The following is a 19,207-nucleotide window of genomic DNA, read 5'->3' as shown; positions in this document are numbered from 1 at the left end:
TACTTACACTTGTAGTCATAATTGTGTGTAGTGGTCCCAAAGGATACTGCACATGATTCTGCCTAACAGTCGGGGTGGTGTTGAGACAACAGTCGCACCAGCAGCAGCCACCGATCCCATCAGGACAGCTGTTTCAAAGAACAAGAGCAATCCAATGCAACAAGGAGCAGTCTCTGTCCTGGAAGCCCAAAAAAAGAATAAGGAGTAGCTTGCGGTGTGGCCTTTTAAAGGGGTGCTGGGGCACGCTTCATGGAGACCCGTGCTGTCTGCGATCACTTCAAACACCAAGAAAGGGTTCAAAATGTTCCAATAAGTATTCAGATCACCAGGGACATGGTCTGGGTGTGTGCAAGGGTGAACTTTCCCAGGTAAATACCTTGGATTGTGCAAAAAAAAAACAACGGACAATGTTTGTTGCGCTTAGCGGGGCGGTCACATGATAACTTCGCTGACACATTTGCGAATGGGATGGCTGTCTGTAGGACATCAAATGTGCGGGGTCGGGTCTATGCATGCGTGCGGGTGTTCTACGGACAGTGTTTCAGTCTCCAAACTAATTAAAGGTGCAACTCACGTGCGGTGGACAGTTGCAGACAGGCACGATGTTTGTAGGGACCAAAGGTGTGAAACGCATGTGTGCAGGTGTTCTACGGACAGTGTTCAGGTCCCCAAACAAAATAAATGTGCGTCACAACTTTGCGGACAGGTAGACGGGCGATGTGTTGTACGGACATATTCAATCTGGTTGAGGACAATGCGAACAGGGTGAATGTTCTTAGGACACTTTAATTTGCATAGTTACGAACATGCAGGCGTCTTTAGTTTTCTGCGGACACCCACATTTTGGCTACGGACAGTGCTAACGGGTATAGTGTCCTTAGGACACCCCCATTTTTGTTAATTGCAGACATCATGTTTGTCCTAAGGACACCTGCATTTTGACTGTGAACAGTATGAACAGGTATAGTGTCCTTAGGACAACCCCATTTTGGTTAATTATGGACAACCAGACAACCGCACTGTCCACAGACACCCTAACTGATTTTTTTTTTAAATTAGGACACAGAGGAATAGGAATATAGTAACAACACTTAATGTTTTATTATTGCATATAAGTATACAAATTATGAAATAGAGTGGGAAGCAGAAACTGATACAAATACAGGGGAATTAAGGGTTTGTACATGAATGTTGGTAGGGGTGGAAGGGATTGAAGTCTCATCATAAAATGTTTCTTGCTGTGGAGTTTTTGGGGATGGTTGGCTGGGACATGAAGAAGGGGTACAGGCACATGTGGGACAGTATATTTATTTTTTTCTTTTATATGGTCCTCTACAAATTGTTTTAAAATAATGAAATTTGACATTAATAGATCCGTTCTTTCCTCCATTCGCTGCAGGTGATTTTCTAAGGTCTCTGTTTCTGTATAATTTCTAATGTCTGTATGGTCAGTTAAAAAAATAATGTTACGTAGATATGAAGTACTGGTTATTAATTGGTTTATATAGAGCAGCGTAGTGTCTACCATTAGTATGACTGTTTTCACTCAATTCATCTTGAAGAACATTTTCTTCCAGCCATTCCAAAATACTAGCCATTACTCTGTAAAAAAAACAAAAAAAAAACTTTTAGTGTATCTAATACAGAAAGTTTATAAATATATACAATAAATGTAGTGTACTCACTAGTTTCTTGCTAAGTTTTGCTGTAACTGCTGCGTAGGTGTCCTGGTGATTTTTGCTGTGCAGTTTCTGTGAGGTAATTCTTTTGGAGGCATATTTATTTTGTTTTGGTACATTCCATTATGTTGCATGTTCTATGTAATTGGACGGTTGGTGTCTTACATATACAATTTCCACTTCTTATTTTTTATTGAATGTAATGTATTTATGTGCTTCTTTTTGAACATGTTCAGTGTTTTTATTGCATGATACAACAATGTAAGATACTTGGCGAGTTTTTGGATAGTGGTGCTGTTAACCACGTCTGTCCGCGGACATGCACATGGTCAGCAGACATCAGAACCAGTAGTGCAGGTAGGGGGTTCAGTATGTTCTATGTTATATGAATATAAACTAAGGGAATCCTAGTAAACATTTATCAAATTTATATTATATATATCTATATTCAGTGAAAAAAACTTTGTTAAAGGGACGTTATGGGCCAGTTGTGCTACTAAAAACCTATGAAATTCAGTGAAAAAAACGTTGTTAAAGGGATGTTATGGTTCCAAGTAAAACCGAAAACCCCCTGAAATTCACCAGTTATGGTAAGCTAAGCAATCATAACTCATGCCAACACTGTCCACTGCTAAGACATCACAAACGTCATTGATGACATCACTGATTACATCACATGTGCATTTACTTTTCATGAAAAGTCTGTACAAGGGATTCTTATTGTAATGTTGTAAAGGGTCATTGGAATAAATATCAAAGAATGGCAAATATATACACTCTATGTGGTATCACATAATACTTAAATTCAGTAATAAATTCACCCATATGAATTCTTAAGTGAGGTGTACCAGCATTGATTAGGCAAGAAAGGCATGTTTGTTATGAACAGTGGCAGAATGCTTTCTTTAGACTAAAAGATTCTGTGTGAGGATCCCCCCCCCACCTGGGGCAACCTGTACTGGAAAAGTTAGGGAGTAGATTATCTTGTCTTTTACAGTCCAGTCGAAAATTGTTCAATAACTGTTTGGGAGAATTCTCATCTATGGCTAATGTCCCTCACCTAGTGAGTCCCCCAGCAGCTTTGCTGGACTTGTGGAGTTTATTTTGTTTTCCACTTGGTAAGAGTGAATGCCTTTCCCCCACTCTTTCCTGTGTGTTGCTATGTGTTTCCACCTGTTTTTGTGTTTGTGGGCTCTGAAGGACCCCACTTCAGTAGCCCCCTTCTTGTGTGTGTCGCACACCACCTTTTGTGCAGTGGCACTGGGTTGTCGTTCGGACTCCCACCAACTCCATTTCTGAGGCGACTTCTGTCCCCCAGAAAAGGGTAAAGTTATCATTAACTTTACTTAGTCAATCTACCACAGATCCAGTACACCCCATCTTCCATGGAGTACTGGAAAGGGTTAATAAATATCCTTTTTGATCTGTACCTCCTAGAGCATTGTTTCACTCTTTTAACATTTAGACATGGCTGGTGTCAGTGGTATCTACCCTAACTTTCTACCGCGGTTATCTTATGTAACCATGGTAATATTGTAGGCTATTGTATTTGCCTAGAACTTAAACCCGCTTGACCAAATCCTTTTTCTTTTGGCTCCGGTGCGGTTTATTCACCATTTCTTTTTGTTAAACTCCTTCTTGTGTTTTGCTTAGCGCAGCAAACCAGGTTTGCCTTCTTTGTTCGCTGTCTTTTGGCGGGCTTCTACCTAGAAGCCCTCCTCAAGGCACCTGGGTGTCTAGGTGGGCTGAATGTGAGGGAGGGGTGTAGTCACCCCCTGCACAGAGTATCCTAGGAAACCCAAGTCGCACTGTGTTACGATTGGTCAAGGTGGTTGTTCGGGCTGGACAACCCCCCTGCTGCGTGATTGACAGCCAGGCTGTGTGAATGGGGTTTTGCGCATATAAGGCAGGTCTCTTGGGCTAGAAGTCAGACAGAGTCACCACGGGAACTACAAGGAACTGTCGAGAAGCGGAGAGAACGATGGCTGCTGCAACTACCCTGTCCCGGTGAAGCCTTGATGCAGTCCTGAGCTATCTACCTTCAACGGCTCAGGGAAGATCCAGTCTGGAGTCTTCTTCCCTTGAGCTTGATGGGGTTAACCAGCTCATCTTCCACAGCTAGAGGATCCTCTTCCTTGGTTGAAATCGCTGCAAACTCCTGTAGTGGTCTGGATAACCACCTTAAGAGCCTCTCCTGTTTTTAAGGAGCGCACCTTTTATTCCGTGTCGGTGCTGCCGGCCTCATCCCTGTGTGATGCAGACCCCCTTCAGACGTCCTCCTTCACAACGAAGCTCCAGGAATCGTGGGTCTGTGGGAAACCACTAGGAACAACTGCCAGGGCACCAGCTGCACCGTTGGAACAAGGTACTGTGTTCTGCTTGAGGAAACTGGGTGAATCCCTTTTCTTCATTTCCAAGGCTTGCCCATGTCTTCCCTCCTTCTTATAACTTTTGCTTCTGAACATTGACAATATCGAAGTACTTTTGGCTATGTTGAATCTCGAACTATCTGACTGTGTGATCCTCGGCAACAGACCCCGGTGTCTCTCAACGATGTCTCCGGCCCTTTGACTTTCGAACTCCTGTCTTTGAGTGTTTCTTGATTCTGCCTGCCTAACCAAAATATTGCCTGTGATTTTTGCCTCCAGCTCCCTCTGGGCATCTCAATTACTAAGTGTGTTTTTACCCCGGTAGCATTTCATGTCACGGATACACGTTTAGTTAGTAGACCAACCTGTCAAAAAGTGATGGCAATTGTATTTGCGGTAACATGTTTTGTTCTTAACACTGGTGCATTCAACACAGGGTACTTACCTTGAGACTTACTGTACAAAGTGAATTGGTTAGTTGTAGTATATTTAACGTGTGGTTTTTATTTAAGCTTAATGTAAGTGTTGTGTTTATAACGAATGGTTTAAAAATAAATGTATTTATATTTTTCTACCTGAAACCTTGAGTCAGTGTTTGCTTGAGTCACAGTAATTGTGGTCCCTTTGGGTAAATCTCTGCTACTGCTCACATACTCTTGAGATAAGCCTGGCTGCTCTGCTACTGCTACCACTATAACTTAGTAGTACAGGCTTGTACCAAAGGTAAAACTTGTATTGCCACCTGTAGTCTTAATCCTGTGTAGTGGTCCCTAAGGGCACTGCACGGGATTCTGCCTAACAATAACCCTCTAGTTTCTTCTTAAAGGTTCTATCTTTTTTCCCACTCTGAAACACTTGTGTACGAGTGCAAAATAAATAAAATATAATTGATACCACACCAAAGTACCTGAGGGGCCACAGGAGAACAGGATCCAAGACTAATCTGTGACACCTGGTTGACTCCTGAGGCTAAAAGATGCTCTTCCTCATCACAGTACATTTGGTGCCTTGACAGGCGATGTGGCAGAGATTTTCTGTTTCAATCAATACTTCCCTTAGATGATGAACACCTCTTTGGAAGAAGGATCCATTGGGATGCTGAGTCCAAGAAGAAAAATTTAACCAGAGTCTTTCTGAAGTGCAGCAGTTCTGTTCTTTGTGGTGCTCTTTGTTGGTCGACTATTTCTCTCACTGTAGAAGACCTGGGAATATGAAACTTGCTGTGGGCTCCTTAAAGGCCTGACAGATGAGAATAAGACCCCTGAGGATCTTTGATGAGTTCTGGCGGTGACAGGTGCACAGATCACTTTTAGTATCGGGTTTCAGAATATTGCGGTTTTCTGACTTATTGGTTTTTTGGTGCTGCAGCACAGATCTCTGGAGAGCTCCTTGTGACCTGAACTCGACCACTGAAGGGGGCCACAGACCCTCACCAAGTTTGGACCCTTGAATGTCTTTGTTGGATTCTAGTGGTAGGATACCCACCAGGGAACCTTCCTCTGAACTCAGTGACCCTGGACCTTCTCCTGTGGGGAGAAGTGGTGATTGATGATTGCAAGGATATCCCTTGAAGTATTCTTTGGCAATTTGGAACTTTTGAATGCCCTTGGTGACAAGCAGCACTATGCCAGGGCACCCCCTCTTCTGGCTGGTAGATGGCAAATGGGCTTCCAGTGGTCACAAACACTCCTCTGGACACTGGGTGACAACAACAGACTTATTTGACTGGAGATGTCTGGGTACTCCTCTTCCGGATGGCAGGCACACAGGATTGGCTTCAAAGGTACATCTGATGAAGCGCAGCAGTTTGCACAATGGTCCTGCATAGCTCTGGGAGAGGTCACCTCTGCAGATCCTGTCTGGATCATTCCTGGATCATTCCTTGAAAGAACACAGCAGCTTTTGGATTACACAAAGATAAAGCGGCAGCAGACTTCTCCTCCAGCTGAGCTTCAAGGAACAGCTTCTTCTTGCTTCAGCTTTACGTTCAGTTTCTGAACAGATTGGTGAGTGAGAAGTCCCCTGTTATACACATTTGGTCCCCATTGACTCAGTCTGAGCCGGGCTCAATCAACCAATCATGCAGAAGGGCATTCGTGCAGGCATGCAGACAATCAGGCTCACCGGCATTCAGGCCATTCACTCCACCCAGACACCCATAACAAAGAATGTGGATTGGGGTAAGCACCCAGCCTTTCAGCACACTGCACTGCATTCTTGTCAGTTTCAGTCAGGGCTGTCTCAGGCATTGTGTCTTACACAGAAACCAGACACCCATAACACAGAATGTGAGTTCACTTAAGACTCCATTCATACAGGTCTGACCCCAAGAGTGTACCCACAACACACAGCCCATGGGAAGATTCCATTCAGTCTGAAAGGAGGCAGAACCAGAGCCTTATATGGTATTTCCACCCAACAGCCAGTCAGGAGGAAGGTACAGAGTCAGAGCTTCCCAGGACTTTGGGAAACAAGGTAAAAGACAATAGAAATGAACAGCCCACAGTGGCCATATTGTCTTCTATCAAGAATCCATTAATTCCTATGGCAGGGCCTGTGTGTCCCAAAAATGGTGGACACTCATGGCCCCTGTCAGGTCAGCATGTAGCTGCCAACGGCCCATACTCTGCTCTGTGGGCAACACACAGGAGCCCGAAAACACATATAAGGGGTACAAGGGTATACCCCCACCCATGGGTTCCATAAGGGTATCCCATGGGTGTTGTTCATCAAAAGTAAAACAGGAATTGTTGTACTGCCAGAGATCCAGGCTGGAAGAAAAAAACACACAGAGTAGTGGTAGGACAAGGAGTAGGGGAATATATCCCTGCAAAAAGAATTCCCAGCATTGCAGATGCAATATGAACCAGTGTAGCATCACACAGTGACTCTGGCCTGGGGTTACAAACATGGCTAGACCAGCTAGCCCTTGAAAGGCTGCCTCACCAACCCACACATCGACAACCATCACCCACCGACTCAAACCACTGGAGCATCACGCATGAACCCCTCTGAGTAGCTAAAGCCCTACTGGGTCTCAATTTACTGCAAAGGGGTCCAGGTACCACCCAACCTGCATCGCTGGGAGGCCCCCTTCAAACACACAGAACTACAACATTCACCCCTGTTTGATTCCTGCTTGCTGCTTGGGCTTACACAATTCAACATGCCCAAAATTAGCTTGATTCACTTGCATCAGTATTCAACTACGGGTTCTGCATTGTCAACTGACCAAAGAACTGAAACCAGGTACCGTTGACCATGAACTGCCCCCTCAGACCACTGGGAACCTAGAGACTGGTTTGGTCACCTTGACATCTTCTTTGACCCAAAACATCATTTGTTTGTGGTTGGTATGTGCCTATCACCCCTGCACTCATATTTAGAGGGCTTTTCTCTTCAGTCTGTTGCTTCCTCTCTCAAAGGGGTGAGTTTTGTACAGTGATTTCTATTTTGTTCTATTGCAGAAGTTGTGTTTTGTTAATGTACATTTATTTTGTACTGTGTCACAGTGTTGTTTGGATCACTATTGAATCACATGCACACCCCTCTTAAGAGCAAAGCCTTCCCTCGGCCCACGTTACCAAAAGGTGGAGGAACTATATCTCTTAACTGTCCCTGCTTATCCTTTATGATTGTTTGGGGTTTTGATTTGTAGAAGTGTGAGAGCTGAGCGGACCATTTTATCCCTGCTCATCCTTGTACTCCTTCAGAGCAGAATCCAATTCATCACAAGTACATATACCAGAAAACGAATTGTTACCCTGGCTGGAGGAGGCGTAACAATTTTAATCAGGATTTCTTGGACGTGTGAGGGAGTTCTACTATCTTTGTATCAGGTTTTTAAGGAAATGTTTCTTAAAATGAAACAGTAGTTTAGAAATGAATAGAGCGGTAGGGAGAGGGAAAGATGTTGATATTCTTATATAGAAGCAGATCTGGGCATATCTATCAATGTCAGAGCCATGGAGGACTTATAGAGTAACTACTGCCTCCAAAATGTGTATGATAATTGAAGGGAATAAAGAAAAGAAAACAAAAATAGTGGGTCAGACACTATTAAATAAGACCTGCAAAGATGTAGCTATGTTTACTTTGGAAAATGTGTGACCAATTCCACTGTGACGGCTGTAAAGAGAATAGTAACCCAAAACCTGTGCGATAAAAATCATGCAAGCAACCAAATGATCAATGCACCATTTGGCAAGAGAAATTCCGTTTTATTACACTCAAAAAGGTATCAGGCAGTCCTGTAGACCTGAACTGACACAGAGCTCATAATGCTCCAATATGTTACAGGTTATATAGTGGAAAACTGCAAATCAGCATACATATGTTCCAATGTCATCCCGCCACCCTCATTGGCTACCACCTACAGGACATGCTAATACCCCCATATATTCCCTGGACCTATTGACCACACCTTATCTAAACCTATTCTCCTATTCACAAGACCCACTACATCGTTGAATCCAGGCAGGGGATTGGCTCATGAGTATAGAGATACACAATAAATTGTCACCATCACATGATGTTCACTCTTCTGATCTAGACACGTTGAAAGTAAACTGGTGAGGCCAACTCTGCTTTGTTGAGACAACGAGTCTTCTCATTATACCAGATGCTGTGGCTCATACAAGATGCCCCCTGGACTTGCACTACATGTATTGCCATCACATCTGCTCCTCCTATCCCAAATTCCTCCTTATCTCCTTCAAACCCCATATGTCCAGTAATGGCATGACCAGGGAACCACTCATGAGTCTGAATGTTAGGGATGTGTTTACCTTTGGTTATGTGTCTACTTGTAATTCAAATGGGATGACTGCTGCTTGTGAGCGGACAGTAGTGCTCTAAATCTTTGCCTGGCCTAATGGCATCACAAAACCTCATGCCTTATTCTCATGAATTTGTCCTGCAAAGGCTGCATCCCCATGTGCCCTCTCCACAGCTAACATTCCAGTCCCACCCTGTTGAGGCCCTGCAGCTAGATACAATTAACATGTATCTGTGCACTGCATTGTGACTCTGACCTTGGCTTCCCTCCTGGGGCTGGAAAAGGGATTTGTCTTGGCACTGAGCTAAACAGAGCTGCAGCTCTACATCAAGGCCTGCATTCTATTCTGTACATTGTGTAGTAGGCCTAAAAATCCAATACGGCTGCCCTCCTGCCTTGTTAATCTGCTGACCTCGCTCCTGCCACAGAACTTTTCTGACTCCATCTTCCACCTAGTTTAGCTCTTTCCTCGCCCCTCACTGAAGAGCATAACTTCATAGACAACTCCTAAAAAGAGGGCCTATAACACTACCCTATCTATAACCTCTGCAACCGCAACATTAATATATGTGTTGCTCCTTCTGTGTTGCTATATGTGGGTATCTAATATGTGTCAAAACTAACTACAAGTGATACGTGTGCCTTCTGCCCCTCAAAACTCGCCCTGCTCACACTGTGGTACATGCTTACATAATTTTCTCTCCCTGAACCGTTTTGCCTGGATCTGCCGCTGTAAGTGCCTCCCAAGACTGCCCCCCCAATCAGCATTTTCATCCATACCCTATATTTTCACAGTGTAATGGACATGTATGTATATGTCTAGCACCATATTTCTGGGGCTGGGGGATGCAGGTGAAAGAAGAGCACAATGCTTTATACATCTCCCACCCATACATCTATTCTACTGAGACTGGAAGTCTGGCAGTAGTGTTACCGTCTTCTCTAGGGTTCACCACAGGCAGGGAGAAAGGTCTAGCACACCCCAGCAGACCTGAGTATCTTAAAGATTCTGCTAATAGCCAAACAGTCATGATTCTTTGGAGTGATCCTTCACCACACTCAATTAGGCATTGTCCCCCTTTAGAAACATGTGATGCCATATTTTGCCTCACAGTGACTTTCAAGAGGGGGGTAGCGGAGGGGAGTAGTGGTGTAGGGGGCACACAGCTGCAGAGCAGAGGCAATTTGAGGCTTGTCAATGAACATACACAAGGGGATCCCTCTGGCTGCTACACAAGTATGTGGGCCATTGGTGATGAACATGCCTCATGGAATGCATAGTAAATCCCACAAATTACAGTTGTGGAAGTGTCTGTGTTTATCTAAGAGGGTTCTCAGTAGGTATGAACATGAGTGCCTCATTACTTTCATGAATTATGTAAATTGACTGCCGGGATTGGACCCCGAACACAAGATTTTTCATCACAAGATGCTTGATTGTGATTACACTTTTTGAAGAAACTTTGGAGCATGATCACGGGAAGAATTCTATAGGTTGCCCTTGTTCAGACCTTAAAAAATAATTGCCTTTTGGAGAAGGGCTATTGGAAAAGAATAGAAGAAATGCAAGAAAAGGAGAATCAGGACTTGTATTGCATTCCTATGACATTCTCCCTTAAAACAATTAGTTAAAAGTGAAAGAAGAGAAACTCAATCATATAAGCAAATCTGTGGAACGTTGTCTGCCATACAAATGCATTGTATTTTGCATACATGTAGAACCCACAACAAATATGTCAACACAAAGGGGCCGATTCATGTAACAAATATGTGCCGAAAATCTCAGAGCAAGCTGGCGCAAGCGTGAAAAAGCAAGCGCACACGTGCAATTCAAGGAAGGGCCTGCGTGTGTTTTTCCCCTGGATGTGCACCAAATCTGTGCGTGATGCACACGGGCGCACACGTCATTGCAACATCCCGAACGATGTGCGCGACGCACACCGGGAAAGCGCACAACGTTGGCGCACACACCAAAAAGGGGCCGGGACACAGGGCGTAACCCATGGAATGGGGAACAACACATGAAAAAGAAGGCGTAACTGGGGAAGTACTGCAGGGAAATAGACGGAACACCCACACGCACACAAATAACACGTATTCATGGAATTGAATAAGGGAAACACGCGCACGCTAAAATACACGCACAGACATTAACACGTCCGCCACAGGTATAAAAGTGTGCAAAAATAACAAACACGTATATACAGCTACTATGAATGCCCCATTTGTCGCAGCACTGATCGTGGGACTCCGCAGGAGGAGGAGAATAGCCAGGGCCTGCATTTTTTCCCCCCGGACTAGCCTTTTTGGGATGCCTGACGACCAAGTCCATGGCAGGTATAGGTTTCCACCTCGTATCATCCTAGACCTGGTCAGGGAGTGGGAAGATGACCTTACACCCCCCACCCTGTGCTCCCAAGCATTGAGCCCCTTGGAGAAGGTGCTCAATGTCCTGCATTTTTTGGCCACTGGGTCATTTCAGCGGACTACTACCATAGTCGGGGGGGTCTCACAGGCCACGCAGTCACGCTGCCTACACCAGGTGTTGGCAATCATGACTGCACGCCCCTCAGTTCACAGGCACATATACATGCCCAGAACACCCGCAGAAAGGCAGGCCATGGTCCAGGACTTTTACTGGGTGGCACACTTCCCAAAAGTGCTTGGTGCCATAGATTGCACCCATGTTGCCCTACGTCCACCTAGGGCCATTGAGCACATCTATTGAAACTGCAAGCACTGGCATTCCATTAATGTGCAGGTCGTATGCAATGCAATGGGAATCATCACCTCTGTCTATGCAAACTACCCTGGCTCCACCCATGATAGTTTCATATACAGAATGTCCACCCTGAGCCGGGCACTGGAAGCTGTGCAGCATGGCGACACATGGCTCGCAGGTGAGTACAAATGCCCGTGCACATGCATGCATGTCACACACAGATAAATACACAAACCCTAATAATCACAACCATTATCACCTCCCCAGGGGACAGTGCCTACCCTCTGAGCAACCACATGATGACGCCAATCCGGAACACCACCACACCACCCCAGGTAAGATACAATGCTGCCCATATTGAAACCAGGGGCATAGTGGAGCGCACATTCGGAGTGCTCAAGTCACGCTTCCGCTCCCTTGACCGCTCTGGCGGGCAGCTACTATATGCACCCCCAGTAGTGTGCAGGATCATTGTGGCAGCATGTGTCCTGCACAATGTTGCAACACGGCAGGGTGTACCGGTGGACATGGTGGTGCCACCACATCCCCAACCACAGGCACAGGTGCTGGCCATGGGAGGGGATAGGGCACGTGGCGAGGCAGCCCGGACCCATTTTTCACCTAAACGCCCACCCCTGCGGAGTGCCCAAAGGCCTGGCACATACCGGGTGACAATTGATGATGACAAAGAGACAGTCAACTGTCACAACCTTACCACCCTGAGAATGTTGCCATGGAAGTGCTACATTGTGTGCATCTCTAACTACTTAAACCTAACCAATCCTGTGTGACCAAAAGGAACACATGCAAGGTGTGTATCACCCCCGCCCCCCCCGCAAAACAGGCCATGACAATCCCTGGTATGTCACCCAAACCCTCCCAACCCCCATCACCCTTGTCTGCCACACCATGACATGGCAAGCAATAGCAAAAGCCCAACACATGACCAATAAGATCCGAAGTGACATGTGATAAATGGAAATTGGCTCCAGACAATGACGCCTGATATGGAATCACATGAAATGACTGACCAACAACCTCCCACACATACCAAGTCATACACAAATGCATTCCACCAGTCGTAGCATGAACATAACACTGAATGCCTGTTCACATGCCCATTGGGCAAGGCAACATCCCTACTCCTGAACCCGTGTGCTGTGTGTGTCTCGTGCAACACACTGCTCAGCACACAGCACAGTGAGCAGCCATTGTGTTGGAGATACACCTTGAGCATCACTTGAAAAGGACTAATTAAATAAATAACCAATTGACGCATGTACAGGATCCCCAAATGGTCATAGATCATGTGCTGCAGGGACACAGCGGGCCCCAGAAGGCAATCTGTGTGCACCTGTGGCCATGGAAGGGTGGTTGTACATGTGGTGGATCATTGTGCAACTGTGTGTGTCAGTAGGGACATGCACTCAATACATGCATGGGAAATCAAGTGACCCTCAGTGTACTGTACACATCACATGTGAACATTGCCCATGTGTACACCCCAGCATGTCAAACCACACCAATCCCCTCACACCTGAAAAGTAAAGACAACACAGGAACAGACATTTACCAGCAGAACACATCATGTACATAGTACCCCACAATCACAATATCAGAGTGCCCAAAACACTCTAGCCCAAGCCAACTTTCATGACCTTCTGAACAACTGTCTCTGGGGCATGTAGCCTTCTTCCTTCAAGTATACCTGGCCACAGGATCACCCTACCCCTTGGTCTCCATGTTCCACCTTGTGTGTAAATAGGGTCCAGCCCCCTCAGAGGCCACCTTGACTGGCAAAAATACCAAATTGCAGAGAACTCCAAGGAGCCAAACCCACAAACCAGGGAAAATGCCTGTAGGCAACAAAAACCATGGAAGAGTCTCCAGTAGATGACTTGACGTAGTAGAAAATGTCCAAGCTCATGTCCAAGCACAATGATAGAACAACCAAGGTCAGGGATATGTTGTTTGGACAGGCATTGGTATTCAGGATAACCGGAAACAGGGGCAGGAGAGGGGAGTAGGATTGTCAAGGGAAAGTAGGGAAAATACAAAAAACAACTATTCACAATAACACATACTCAATCAGACAAAACATGTTCATCATGCACATTGTACCAAATGAGTCAAATGCAAGCCAAAGAGAGTCTTATCTCTGGGGTGAGTGCTGGCCTCCTGCCTGTGCACTCTCCGGTCCGGTAACAGGAGCAGTTCAATGCTGCAAAGAGAGTGTGAGTTACTAATCTGTGTGTGTCTACAACACACACACGTAACACCATAAATGCCCCCGTGATGGTTCATACACTGTCAATGCAGTAAAGCAGGCACACGTGGGCGCGCGGCAAATGGACGACCAATGAGTCAAGAATCACACATCATACAATGGTCCCTGGGTGAGCAGCTAGATGCGTATAGCGAGGTGTAACTTCAGTACAAGTTGTGCTCTGGCATCCGCAGATTAAAATAGGTAGTGCACGTGTCAATTTGCATATGTAAATGATATGCACTGCACACAAGTCTGTGCCTCGCTGGGTGTCCCTGTGCGCTGCTTCATTTTCTGGCTAGGAACACTACTGCGCTAATAACTCTGCTTCTATGGAGAAGGGTGGACCGGAGGATATGTGCGACAGGCCCTGCGTGTGCCCCTAACAACTTGGTAAGCAACTTGCCATTTGTCCCCCAACACATCTTAGCTGTACTGTGCGCTTCAACAACAATATCTGTCCAAGCTCCCCATCAGTGGCGCTACTTAGCATGCACGAACGTGGCCAGCTGTCTGTCATACAATGGCCCATGTCTGCTGGCAAAGGTGGCCGGACGCTCATTCTCCTGCAGAGAGGGCACAAAACATATCATTAACGCAGGAATGTTCCCTGTGTGTGTGTCTTCATGCTGTTTGTGATTGGGCCATATCAGAGACCTACATCATTATTACTCCCACCATCAGTGTGACTTTGGCAGGCAAAGGGTGCCGGCCACTGTCTACAGCATGAAGTGCATCAAGCACATGTACAGGAAAGAAAATAAACATACAACACAATGTATATCAATTAATGGACACATCAATCATGAACCAACCCAAATCTAATGCAGGCATGCCGTGGATAAAACCCCCACTATCCCCACTAGCGGTGTTAACACAAGTAGTACAGCAGCAGACAGGCCACAGATATGACAGTCCAAAGCCCTTGTGTAAATGACTGTAACACTGAACCATCCTTGCGAGCCCATGGATAAGGGAAGCAGGAGTGGCCCATTTGAGTCAGGAACCCAAGCTGCAAACACATAGACGAGACAGCCTTGAAGGGCCCAGCTAGATCAGACAGTGGATGCTTTCAAAAGCCACAAAGCACCACACCGTCACATGAATGCACAATAGACAAGGAATTTTAAACTATATTAACTAATTAAACTAACTATAAAAATCCTACATTACCTAATTAAACTATCAAAAATAATGTTAACTAACTAAACTAAAATGAAAAATCAAAAATGGCCACATACGACCCAGGGGGCTGGGGGGGCAGTAGGGGGGAGGTACAGGGTGCAGCTCAACATCCACATGCGATGATGTTGAGACAAAAAAACCCTCCATGTGCTCAACGCCTGCACAGCCCGACCTGTGTGGGAGATATCTCGTCGTCCGAGTCAGCCTCTTCCTGAAAAGGTAGACGTGGTACAGGAGCCTGACGATGCCTAGGTGCAGCTTGCCCCTCGTCGGCAGCATGTCTGTTGGACGGGTGAGCCTGGTTCTGTGCAGCGATGACACGACATTTGTACGTTATCCACTATCTACATGAACAAGTACATCATGATGTGTATCAATTAACTTGAAGGCAGTGCAAGGGCAAGTCCAGGCATCATATGCAATGTGCATGTAATGTGTTGCATGGCTATAAGCAAACCCCCCCCTGACTGAAAATTTAGGGATGCATTGCATGGCAGCGAAAGGGCGACCAGAGACCTGTGTATTGGCAGACAGTGGTGGCTAGCATCAATTGCATCATCTGAGTCAACTGACAACACAGCAGATGATGATGGGACAGAAAGCAGGACATATGATGACCCCTCAGTAGTGCATCCATTTGTGCAGAAGCCACTACACCAGTTGAACAGAGTCAGTGGGCCTCAAACAGGGGGAGGCCTGTGCCCTGCACAGACTGTGACACCCTAAACATGTTTGTGATGCAGGACTGAGCCAGAGTGGGCTTGGAATTGATAATCAAAACAAAGAAATGTAGGTCAGCCCATGGATAAGGGAAGCAGGAGTGGCCCATTTGAGTCAGGAACCCAAGCTGCAAACACATAGACGAGACAGCCTTGAAGGGCCCAGCTGGATCAGACAGTGGATGCTTTCAAAAGCCACAAAGCACCACACCGTCACATGAATGCACAATAGACAAGGAATTTTAAACTATATTAACTAATTAAACTAACTATAAAAATCCTACATTACCTAATTAAACTATCAAAAATAATGTTAACTAACTAAACTAAAATGAAAAATCAAAAATGGCCACATACGACCCGGGGGGCTGGGGGGGCAGTAGGGGGGAGGTACAGGGTGCAGCTCAACATCCACATGCGATGATGTTGAGACAAAAAAAACCCTCCATGTGCTCAACGCCTGCACAGCCCGACCTGTGTGGGAGATATCTCGTCGTCCGAGTCAGCCTCTTCCTGAAAAGGTAGACGTGGTACAGGAGCCTGACCATGCCTAGGTGCAGCTTGCCCCTCGTCGGCAGCATGTCTGTTGGACGGGTGAGTCTGGTTCTGTGCAGCGATGACACGTAGGTCAGCATGCAGAACCTCTCGTGATACGCGTGCTTCCTCTTGCAAGGTAGCACATGTAACACAGAGTTCTTCCTGCATGGCCTGGCTGGAAAACTGATGCACCTACCGGCAAGCATGTAGCTCAGCTGAGATGGTACGCTCAAGCTGTGCAAACCTCTCCTCTGACAGCTCCCTCTGGGACATCAAGAGCACACCCAGAGTGGATCTGAGGGAATCATACTCAACCCTCAGGGTCTTCACGTGTGCCTCTCCGTGAGCAGCAATTGCTTGATGCAAAGACAACATTTCAGCCTGGCGTGCTCTGTCTGAGGCTGCCATGCCCAGGCTGAGCGAGTGGGCCGTGGACTGTGCCGCCCGCTGCAGGAGAAGCGCTTGCCTAGGAGGGATGAGCATGGATTGGGCCACACGCTCCATCGTCACAGCAATGTTTTCAATTGCTGCCCCCTGGTGATCTGAATTGGCAGTCAAGTCTTGCTCCCACTCAGTATACCTTGGTGGCGCACGGCCACCGCGTTGCTGGGCTTGACACCTGCGGGGCCCAAGGTGCTGACGTCCTTGTTGGGTTGGCACCGCCCGCGGCTGTAGGACTACATTCCCCGTCGACCTGATGCCCCAGGCACATCAGCAAATGGTGTGGAGGTGACCCTGCATCCCGATCCACCAAAGGCGGTGGTCCCACCACCGTCTGGCCCCTCAGTGCAGGTGTCACGGACAGAGGAGCGTCCACATCAGAATCACTCACCCCAGACGAATAGACCCGATGCACATCCAACTCGACATTGTCGTCAGAGTGATCGTCTGTGCTTGACTCATTGCCAGCCACAGACAAGATGGTCTGTAACACATGTGGGTTCTCGTGGTCTACCACCCCACGACCCCCACATGCGCCGGGTTGCTGGTGTGATAGCAAACCTGTGTCTGACATGACAACACCATCCTCTGGCTCCATTGCGTCATCATCTGGAAAGTGGAGAAAAATGTACATTAGTACACATGTCAGAAGCACATAACACACAGACACACATAGACATCACACAGACTGCCAACACAGGAAGCACACATGTCACACACAAATGTCAACCTGGCATGCATGCAAGGTCACTTTGACATAGCATCAGGGACTAGGCATGTAGAACGGTGTAACATGGCTCAGAAGTGGGTTGATGCAGTGCAGGACATTTGTACGTTATCCACTATCTACATGAACAAGTACATCATGATGTGTATCAATTAACTTGAAGGCAGTGCAAGGGCAAGTCCAGGCATCATATGCAATGTGCATGTAATGTGTTGCATGGCTATAAGCAAACCCCCCCCTGACTGAAAATTTAGGGATGCATTGCATGGCAGCGAAAGGGCGACCAGAGACCTGTGTATTGGCAGACAGTGGTGGCTAGCATCAATTGCATCATCTGAGTCAACTGACAACACAGCAGATGATGATGGGACAGAAAGCAGGACATATGATGACCCCTCAGTAGTGCATCCATTTGTGCAGAAGCCACTACACCAGTTGAACAGAGTCAGTGGGCCTCAAACAGGGGGAGGCCTGTGCCCTGCACAGACTGTGACACCCTAAACATGTTTGTGATGCAGGACTGAGCCAGAGTGGGCTTGGAATTGATAATCAAAACAAAGAAATGTAGGTCATCCTGGACACGTACTACAATGATAATCCAGTCAAGGACACATAGGGCCATGCATGGAATACACATGGAGCATGAATGGGAACTCATGTCCCTGTGGAGCATCTGCCATCTGCACAGTCCAAGTGAGACAACCTGCATGAAGTGCAGAGGATGTACACCACTGCATGTGTCTGGCAGGTTGGCTGGTGGAAGTTTTCATGTACACAGGAGTCCTGAACAAGCCATTGCAGTACGCCAACATGATGCACACCTGTGCAATGTTGAAACTGAAGTGCAGGGTTGGTGGAGGGGCAAGGGAGCATGCCTACGTGGAGTACCTGCATGCATGCAGAGGACACATGCACGTCAGTCATGCAATGACATAGTCCAAGTGCTGAAAGGAAACACAACCCAGGCTACATGCAGAAGGGCCATTGTACTGGAACATGGACTGTAGGGGCAGCTGGGTGACTAGCATGTGAGTAGGGTGCAAGTGTAGTGGTGAGGACAGTCCCCGTCTGCTCTACATGTCCACTATCCTGCACAGCAGGCACATATCATAGAAGCATTGCATTACTTGCACATGAGAACCATGTACACATGACATGCAGTGACAGTCAAGCACAACACATCACACAAGCAAAACACATATGTCGTCCACCAACAGGCAACAAAACTTACTGGACGGTGTATCAAAGTCCGGCATCTCTCCCACTACTTTGACCATTTCTTCCTGCTCAGGTGGTGGCCCACCGCCAGTCACCAGATTCATGTTGTAACTAGAGGCACGTTTTGCCTTAGTGCTGCGTTTGAGGTCATTCCAACGCTTTTTGCTCTCTTGCGCTGTGCGCACCTCATGGCCGAATGCATTCACATCATCCGCAACTTGCTTCCAGTGGGTATTACGATGGGCAGCCGTAGCTTGACAATTCGGCCCCACTAGCATGTCACGGTTGTGTTCCTGCACGTAGTCCATGAGGAAGTCCAGTTCCTGCTTGCAGAAAGGCTTCTTCCTCGACGTGCCGGAGGCCGTAGCTGTGTCTGGGGTCCCAGCCTCTACTGCTGGTGCAACCTTCCTCCTCTTGGACGCTGGTCCGGACCCTGGCTGGCAAATGCCACCCTGATCAGTATGGGCACTGGTGCTGGTGGAATGAGCTGAGGGAGTGGCAGGCGGAACATGGAGTGAAGCCCTGACTTGCGTCAGTGGCTAGTGGGTGCCCTGGAATGGACCCTGC

This window comes from Ambystoma mexicanum, chromosome 6q (assembly GCF_040938575.1).
Source record: "Ambystoma mexicanum isolate Mex_15411 chromosome 6q, UKY_AmexF1_1, whole genome shotgun sequence".
Classification (NCBI taxonomy): domain Eukaryota; kingdom Metazoa; phylum Chordata; class Amphibia; order Caudata; family Ambystomatidae; genus Ambystoma; species Ambystoma mexicanum.
This window is presented reverse-complemented; position numbering follows the sequence as displayed.